Source organism: Rhipicephalus microplus, chromosome 7 (assembly GCF_043290135.1).
Source record: "Rhipicephalus microplus isolate Deutch F79 chromosome 7, USDA_Rmic, whole genome shotgun sequence".
NCBI classification, from domain to species: domain Eukaryota; kingdom Metazoa; phylum Arthropoda; class Arachnida; order Ixodida; family Ixodidae; genus Rhipicephalus; species Rhipicephalus microplus.
In genome coordinates this window covers 55,121,795-55,130,330 of record NC_134706.1, presented here as the reverse complement: position 1 = coordinate 55,130,330, position 8,536 = coordinate 55,121,795, and the positions used below count along the sequence as shown (strand labels likewise).

General features: G+C 42.2%; 1 long non-coding RNA gene across 1 annotated transcript; it reads left to right on the top strand.

The window, feature by feature from the left end:
* Positions 1 to 3,106: 3,106 nt before the first annotated feature.
* LOC142766943 (uncharacterized) lies at positions 3,107 to 7,330 on the top strand. The gene is made up of 3 exons (XR_012884675.1): positions 3,107 to 3,331; positions 6,540 to 6,603; positions 6,853 to 7,330. It is a non-coding gene; the product is annotated as an uncharacterized LOC142766943 (long non-coding RNA).
* Positions 7,331 to 8,536: the final 1,206 nt, after the last annotated feature.

Sequence of the window (8,536 nt, the reverse complement as noted above, 5' to 3'; positions counted from 1 at the left end):
GTATCAATGTAGTCCATGCAGTTTTATGCGTCGACTGGCGCCAAAAGACGCTCACAATTGCACAAAAAACTGTCCAAAAACATTTTCGAACGCGGAGCCGATGTTTTCACATCCACACGAGACGGCGTCCTCTCTCTCCCATTCAGGAAGGCCACGCGAGAGATAACGTGTGAGAAATATAAGGTGCCTTCGTGAAAGCACGTTCACGAGCCTCGCTGACGTATTCGGTAAGACGTCGGTTCCCTGTAATCATCACGGATTGAGAAGTCGGGGGTTGGACTGTTGGCAACTAAGCTTTTTCTAGCTTTTTTTGTTATTCATTTGTTAGTACACATTTTATTTATGTCCTATATGTGATGGAAATCCGTCAGTGAAATCTCGGTGAATGCCATCATGACACACTTTTGCGCCGAGAGGTCCATACAGGTCTCGCATGCCAAGTGATACTTGATATGACGAGCATATGGTTAGAATACTATGAGCCACATACACTTTCTAAGAACATATGGGCTCATCTACGAGCGTCACAGAATCTTCTTTGATACCAACGCTGTTCATCGGATTGTTCAATAACGTTGTAAGTATAGCTTGAATCTGCATTCCTGAATGCATATTGTGTTGGTAGAATTAAAACTGTATACGTTGAACACCCTATAAACCAAATAATTAGCTCAATGTAACGGATAAGTTGGCAAAGCTTTAAAAAAATTATCGCTCTCCCGCCTTACCAATAAATGTACATTTTTATTGCCTAGTTTTCTACCATCAATTGCTGTGGATGCGGGCGATACATAGGCGCTGCTCTTATGTGACGAAACACTGCCTTCGTATAAACAGCGAATGACACCTTTATATGTTGCTGTGTGTGCTTGTCGGTTGCCGCAAGTTTCTAGGCTGCCATGGCTGTAGTGTTGACACTTTTTTTGCAACACCAGACTCGGTTCAGTTCTTAGGAGGTTGTACAGAGCTGCGCAGTCACACTTCTTCTTTAGGGGCGGAGTTTCTTCAGATTCCACCCCACCATCGCCGTAGTCACTGGGCTAAACTTCCTGCATAGTACATTCGGCGCCGACGCAAAAAGACAATTAAACAATCCAGCGATGTGAAACTCATGCACCGACTCTGGACCAGCGTGACGTCTGTGCAGTGACACCCCTACCTTTACTGACTCGTTCTCCCTCTTCATGTATTCTCTTTCTCCTGAAACCAGCGAACGGGCGAAACTCTCCCTTCACCAATTCGTCCACTATGCGGCTGCCATCTAGTCACGTATGACTTTTAGCTTCCCTGACCCGTTGAAAGTGGGATTTACACCAAAATTGGTATGGCATAGCGTGACTGTATGATAATATGTATGATATGTACGACATGTATGTCCGGAATATATGTGACATGTGATGGTCTTTCTGCTCCTACACTATAAAAACTTTTACACTCTAAAAGATGTAAAACGGGTGTACGCATTGAAGCACCCTTATAAACATCCTTTTTACACCCCCTTTTTTAAAAATTTGAGGTGTTCGTGAATAAAACACCTCAAAACATCTCATTTAAACCCTCATATTTGGGGTGTAACGAACAAGGCTACAAGTATTGATTAATATGTGAGGTTTAACGTCCCAAAGCCACCTTACGATTATGAGAGACGCTGTAGTGGAGGGCGCCGGAAATTTCGACCTCCTGGGGTTCTTTAACGTGCACCCAAATTTGAGCATTTTCGGGCCGTTTTGCTTATAATGTTAGTCTATGTTAACGATCTTGATACCAGCAAGGCTCCTACTACTAGCTGCTTGCAAGTCTAGTGATGAATCGAAGCAAAATGTAATGTGATAGAAACGCCGTTTTCATCGGTAAAGCGTGCAAACTACTATAAGATGGAAGATACAATAGGAGCGACGCTTGTTCAATAGAGTAAGGGCCAATTCTCTTGTACCTGTTTCTTTCATCTGTGTCATTTGCGTGATTAGTCAACACTCACAAAGTGCACTGATTTGCCTGAACAAGGTAATGTTGAGCACATTGGTGTAGCCATGCATAGAACACTCCCTGCTCCCCCCGTCCCCCATAAAATCGAAGCTTTTAAAGCTGGAGATAAAACGTCCGCCACCTGCAAAAAAAAAACAACAGCACAGTTGTTTAGCCATAACCACCACCTCAGCAGGCCATCAGGTCCCTTAAAAACGAACATTAACGTCGTGTATTTTTAGCAGGCACGCTTTATTTAATTGCTGTAGCGAATGTTTCTCTTCGTGTGTCCTTAAAAGTGCGTCATTGAAATTAGGAAGAGGACACCGACCATAAGGAAAAATGCAGAATAAGGACAATTCAGTGACCTTGACGCAGCCTTGCTCTCAACGACGGGAGCCTTGTCGACTAAATTGCGGACAAGGCTCTACTCAGGGGAGCCGAGACGCATTCTCTAGTTCACTCTCTCTGTTGTTCTCTCTCCGTTTTTTTTTTTGTGCATCCCCTTCTTTTAATTTATGTAACTTCCCCAGCAGACGTGCTTCGGTCAAAACTTTGACTTTATAGGTAGTGAGAAAACAACATAGATTAAATATTTTCAGCCGTGGTCTTGATCCAAGGACTGAAAGCTAAGTACAAATCTATAGCCGCAACGTCAAGACAGAAGTAGTAATTACCAGGTTGAGAAAGTATCAGAAGGTCAGTATTTTTATTTACTGCGCACCGGAGCGTTCCTCTTCTTTTTTGTTATTGCTTGCTGCATAAAAGCGTGCAGTTGCGCATATGCGCTGTAATCTTTGTCTTCGTAGCAGTACACACGTGGCAATATGTTCTCATCAAATAGTGTGACGGCTGATGCATGCAATGCGCGTTCTGACTGGTAGCTCGTGCTGGCCGCACTGCACCGTCACAATGTTCACTGCGATTCAGGTGCACTGTTAAAAAACGAGTATAACGCAACAGATCGCTGCTGCGAAAAAAAAGCAGCGCCTGCGCTATCAGCAGAGGGCCGGAGCTAGCGTTAAACCGCATCTAGCCTGTCTGAGAGCGCACCGATGCCATAAAGTCTCGTCGCCTAGACAACCTTGGCTGCCCGGCATTGCGGCGCGCCGGGCGCACAGCACGGAAAAGGGGTCGACATCATCTTACATGTCACTGCGTGCCCTGGCGAAAAAACCTCCCGTGTGTGTGCGTGTGGTGCGCGTGGCTTCTCGATCGATAGAGTTTATTAGTCAGTGTTTAGTTTGAAATGTTCCAGCGCTCTGTGCTCGACCTGTGTGTTCTGGCAGTGCTGATTATTGCGAAGGTGCACCGTCCTGAAGACTGGGCCTGTGGATTCATATTGTGGAGCACTCGAAGTGAAATAGTGAGTACCGCTCTGACGTTGTTCCGTTCAGTGCTTTGGTAACTGCGTGAGCACGAGAACAATGCCTTCAAACATTTTTGTTTTCAACTAGTTGATGACAAATCAGCATTTGTTTACTTAGCGAGAATATTTGTTCGAACTGTTTCACGGAGATGACGGCGAAGTGTGATTGTAAGGAAGCTTTTCTGTTTGTTTGTTTGTTTGTTTAGATTGTTTGGAGTATAAAGCAGAATGAGCGTGCGCCGCTGAGGTTCAGCGAAGAAATAGAACAGATTTTTGCGGTGCCCGTTGTTGGCAGCCGTTTTTAACGGGGCCCGCTCGTGCTGCACATCAATTTTAGTATACTAATTAATACATGTGTGGGGACGGCGCCTGTTAGCTCTAAGCATCAACCGTATCTAAGACGCATATACTTGGGCATGTCGGTAGTTCATTTACTTTCTTTTTTTATTGCATAAAAAGACTGAGAACGGAAAACAAGGGCGTGGTGTCCATGTAGTTCCTTTCGGTTCTTTTTCGTTTTGTGCGTGAACACTACCGTGATAACTCAAGTTGATGCATCGCGTGACAACACAGCATATTGCTTCGCGTTAGGTGTGCCCCGCGAAGTTTGCCTACTTGCTAATACATTCAATTTCGTTAAATTTGTCTTCACCGGTATTTTCGTTCACCCGCAATGTCGCGTGACATTGCCGACAGCCGTGCCTGTGTAGCGGATCGAGCACTGAAGCTGGAATTTTGTTTGAACAGACCTTTCTTCTGTGCGTTTGGTCGAATTGCCTACTTGAAGAGCGCAAACGCTTGTTTGAACATAACTGCTATCGTTCGAGTACATTTTCTTTAAATTGTTTCTATCATGTGTATCTTTCAAAATATTCTTGTTATTCAGAGCTTTATTGCCATCGCCTCGCTTTGGCGTTTAACTTCGCTAAGTACTTGAGATGTTAAAGGTATTTTCGCTATGTGAAGCGTATTATTAGTTTTTTGTTGCACAAAAACACTTTGTTGTTATACATACTGCACGGTATCTAAGCATGTGTTGCAGCCAAAATGTAAGACTGGGCAGCATATCTATTTGGGAACACAACACGCACAGACACTGAACAGCCTACGCTGCATCGGGAAGGAGTTATGCTTTCTCACCCTGACTGCTTGATTGAAACAAATGGCCCTAATTTAGCAGTATGCAATGGTCCTTGAGTGAAGGTAACAGGGCCACTTTATTTGAAATTTCCGAGCCAATTTCGCGGCTATGGCAAATGTGTTTAAAAAAACAAATCGGGCTGATTTAATGCACTGAAAACAGTGAACTGCTTGAATATTTTGGAGAGAAAGAATTTTTTGGTCACGTGGTTGCCTTTTAAACTTTCCAGACTGTTGTTTGAGTGTTGTTTGTGAAAAAAACTTTACAAGTTCAGCAACTTCTTTATACCAATTTGGTACATGTTAAGTAAAGGGGCTTATGTAAGTTGTTTGAAACTTAGCCATAATAATACAAATTTTCGGCCACATACGTCTGCAAGAATGAACAAAAGTGTGTTATGTTTGCATTTTCTCATTGCTATACAGCACTTTGTATGAATATCTGAGTTGTGACTACTTACTTCACAGACAAGATATTTTGATGAAAAATTATTATTAAACATCTTAAGCTGTTAACCTCTACGAAAAAAGATCACTCATTTCACAGAATTGTCATTTTTGTCCGTACTGAGACATGTGGTGGTCCAATTAAAAATCACCTTTTCCCTAAATTCAAAGCAAGTAAACAGTTTTTTGTATGCGACAAGTTCCATCATTACAATTACTATTTCGAGGAATAAAATATATTTTATTAATTTTTCCATCAACGGCAATGGGGAACTTCGGGGCGTCGGCTGCCGTATGACCAAATGGCGAATGGGGACCTTGGAACTTCAAAAATCATTTAGGGGCAAAGCTCTTGAGGCCGTGGGTCGTTCCTTTTTCTGTAGTCGTACTAGTATTTTGTAGCCACTTGATGAGTTGCACAATAGATAGCGTTAGTGGTTTTCTCAGCATGGACAAATTGATGATTCGTGGGGCGAATCGTTCGTCCGTACTTTTGTGCTTTCGTCCGTTCGTCTGTGCATCCATCCGTCCGCGCTTCCATGTGTCGGTCTGTCCATGAGTCCGTCCGTCTTTCTGTTTGTCCATACTGGCGTCAGACTGTCTGTCCATCCGTTTGCGCGTCCGGACGGACGAACGCTACTCCCCACTCATCATCATTCACTCCGTGAATATGCTGTGATCTTTTTCTGAAAACATAAACTGCTATGACGAAATTTGGCACATGCAAAGAACTGTTTACTTGCTTCGATTTAGGTACAAAGTCCATTTTAATTCAACCACCACATGGTGCAAGTTTCGTATCATTATAGACAAAATAATTATTTGTGAAATTTGCGATTTTTCTCGTCAAGTTTGACAGCTTGAGAGGTCTAAAATATTTTTTCCTCCAAATATACCTTATGTGGATTAAGTATTCACTTCTCAGCTATCCATTCAAAGTGCAGTATTGATATGGAAAATTGCAGATATAACACATTCCGGCTAAAGTATTTGAGGCGTATGTGTTCGAAAAATTGTAATAATACTGAGCTTCAAACACTTTACGCAGGCCCTTCACTTAACTTGTAGACCAAATTTGGCACCGAAGAAGAGATACTTATTAAATAATTTTTTCACAAACAACTAGACTAGATTCCAGAAGTTCAGGAGGCAGCCACGTGATCAATAAATTATTTATCTGCGATATATTCTAGCGGTTATCTTTTTAATGAAGTATAATCAGCTCAATTTTGTTAATACATTTGCAGTGGGCACCAAAATGGCTAGGACGTCTGATATGGAATGACCCAATAGCCAATTCTTCCATTATATAATCGTGTCAATGTGAGCCAGTTTATGAACACTAGTATCATTTGCGTTTTAATACGTAACTATACAGTATTTAATTTTACAATTTATATGCACTGAATACCTTCTCAATGCGCATACCGTCATGTATGTTCAGTGGCATTGTGCTTTTGTGCAATACAGATAAAATATGTATATGTTGTTGTGCGTCGTACTGTATTCCTTTCAATAAACTAATCGAATGAGTACCATCTTAGATCTGCAGAAAGCTGTGTTGATGCATACTTAGGGAAAGAACTTGACATTCACTTAGATTGGTCGTTGCATGCAGCTGACGGAACATTATCAACTTGGAGCAGCACCTTTTTATTTGCCTGTGCGAGCAAGCTGAAAAGGTAAAGTAAGGTTCATATACGGCACGAAAGGTATAATGATTCTGCCACAGCGCGTTTTTTATGACGTTTGTTGCTCAGCATACCTTTTCTAGCATTTCTCACTGCAGCGGAGCCCGATGCCACTGAATGTGCTTGCTATGCACTCAATTTATACTTACACATAAGAAAGCAGTTAGTTATGCATGGTGCACACTGTATGTTGCACTTTTTGTGAAACTTCAGTCATTGTTCCTTGTGTATTTGTTTTAGGTTTCCGATATTGAATTTCCTGTACAGAAAGAACAGCTTCGCCCCACTTCTCTCGAAGGCACCAGTCATCTTAGCAGCTGAAGATAACTGTGCAAGCAGCAGTGACGAGTGGTTTTGCAGTTAAAAGTGTACCAACACTCACATTACAATAATACAACCTAAATTACACTACCTTGTCAAATTTCCTCTTTTTAATGTCAAAATTTATACTGCTAGATGTAATAGGTTGTAGATGTGATTTCTGAAACTCGCTTACTCTTTCTACGTGTTTTGTTTTTATTGTATAGGTGTCAATCAAACGCCATACGTCTTAGTCGTCTGCCCGACTAGCGCAAATATTTTTGAATGTTGTGGAGGTTTATTGTTTCTAAAACAATGAATTTTTAGTGTAGATTGAAAGAAACTTGGTCACGTGACATATTTCAAAATTTTCTAGAATGCCATCAGAGTCCTGTTTGTAAGACTTGCAGTTATTCCATAATAAAGGGAGATGTTAATATATGGGCTTAATTGTTTTTTGCTTCGGCGTTATGTTCGGTTGAACCTTACGCTACAGGTTACTGCTTTCACTACTGTGGTGTGGTGCGCGCGCGCGCGCGCGCGCGCGCGTGTGTGTGTGTGTGTTTGTGTGTGTGTAAGTGCCTTCCGCGTCTTACTTTGTTGTTTATGGCCCAGTCTGCGTACACATATATACACTGGTCTCATGCAGCTCATTCAAGACCATGATATCTTATTTTATCAGCTGCATGCATGCAGGTATAAGTGCAGTGGGTGACACCAGTATCTTCCTTCTTCCCTGGCAGAGAAGGTTCATATATGCTTCTCCCTGAGAACAATTGAGGCTTGGGCCAGTTGGTGATGCATATTTGATGGAATGAAGTGCTATGAACGGCTCTCCTCAACACACAAGTCTTAGCGTCACCTCCTGTGTCTCTGCTTTTGTTGCCCGTTCATTGCGCTTCATTTGATCAAGTATGCTCATCCATATAACTGCCAGCGTTTCAAGGGGGTATTCAGTGCACACCCCACTCGCATGGGTGTAGCTTCATTCAACACCCATAGTTTAGGGGTGTTCATAAACACCTATTAAAGTAGAGTGTAACGTTTCTTTACACCCTACAGTTCAGGGTGCTTCTACACACCTCATTGTTTAGGGTGTTCCTAGATAACCAAAAAGGGTGTTGCCCAAGGGACAAAACGAATACACCCTTATGGGTGTAAGAATTATTAGAGTGTACGGTGGCAAAACTGGTATCACATGACTGCACGGTGAACATAGCTGACAGACCCTAACGTGGAAGTCACGACATGCATGTCATGTAATTCATGACTACGCGCCATACTCATGGTGCGGTTGGTGCCGTTTCGCAAGCTTCCCATATACAAAATTTCGTATTACGAGACGTGAATGGATGGCGAAGGTATATGACTGGTGCAAACATGGTAATCATGATATGTGTGTCATGTAAGCTCTTTACTGCATGCAACCTCATGAAGCACTCATGACCGTTTCCAAGCTTCACATATACTATTTGGTATTACGTGACGTGAATAGAAGATAGAGATAAATTACATGTCCAAACTTGATAGTCATTACATGCTTGTCACGTGAAACATTACTAAATGCAATGCTCATACCACGCTCGCAGGCGTTTCGCTAACTTCAGATATACCAAATTTTGTA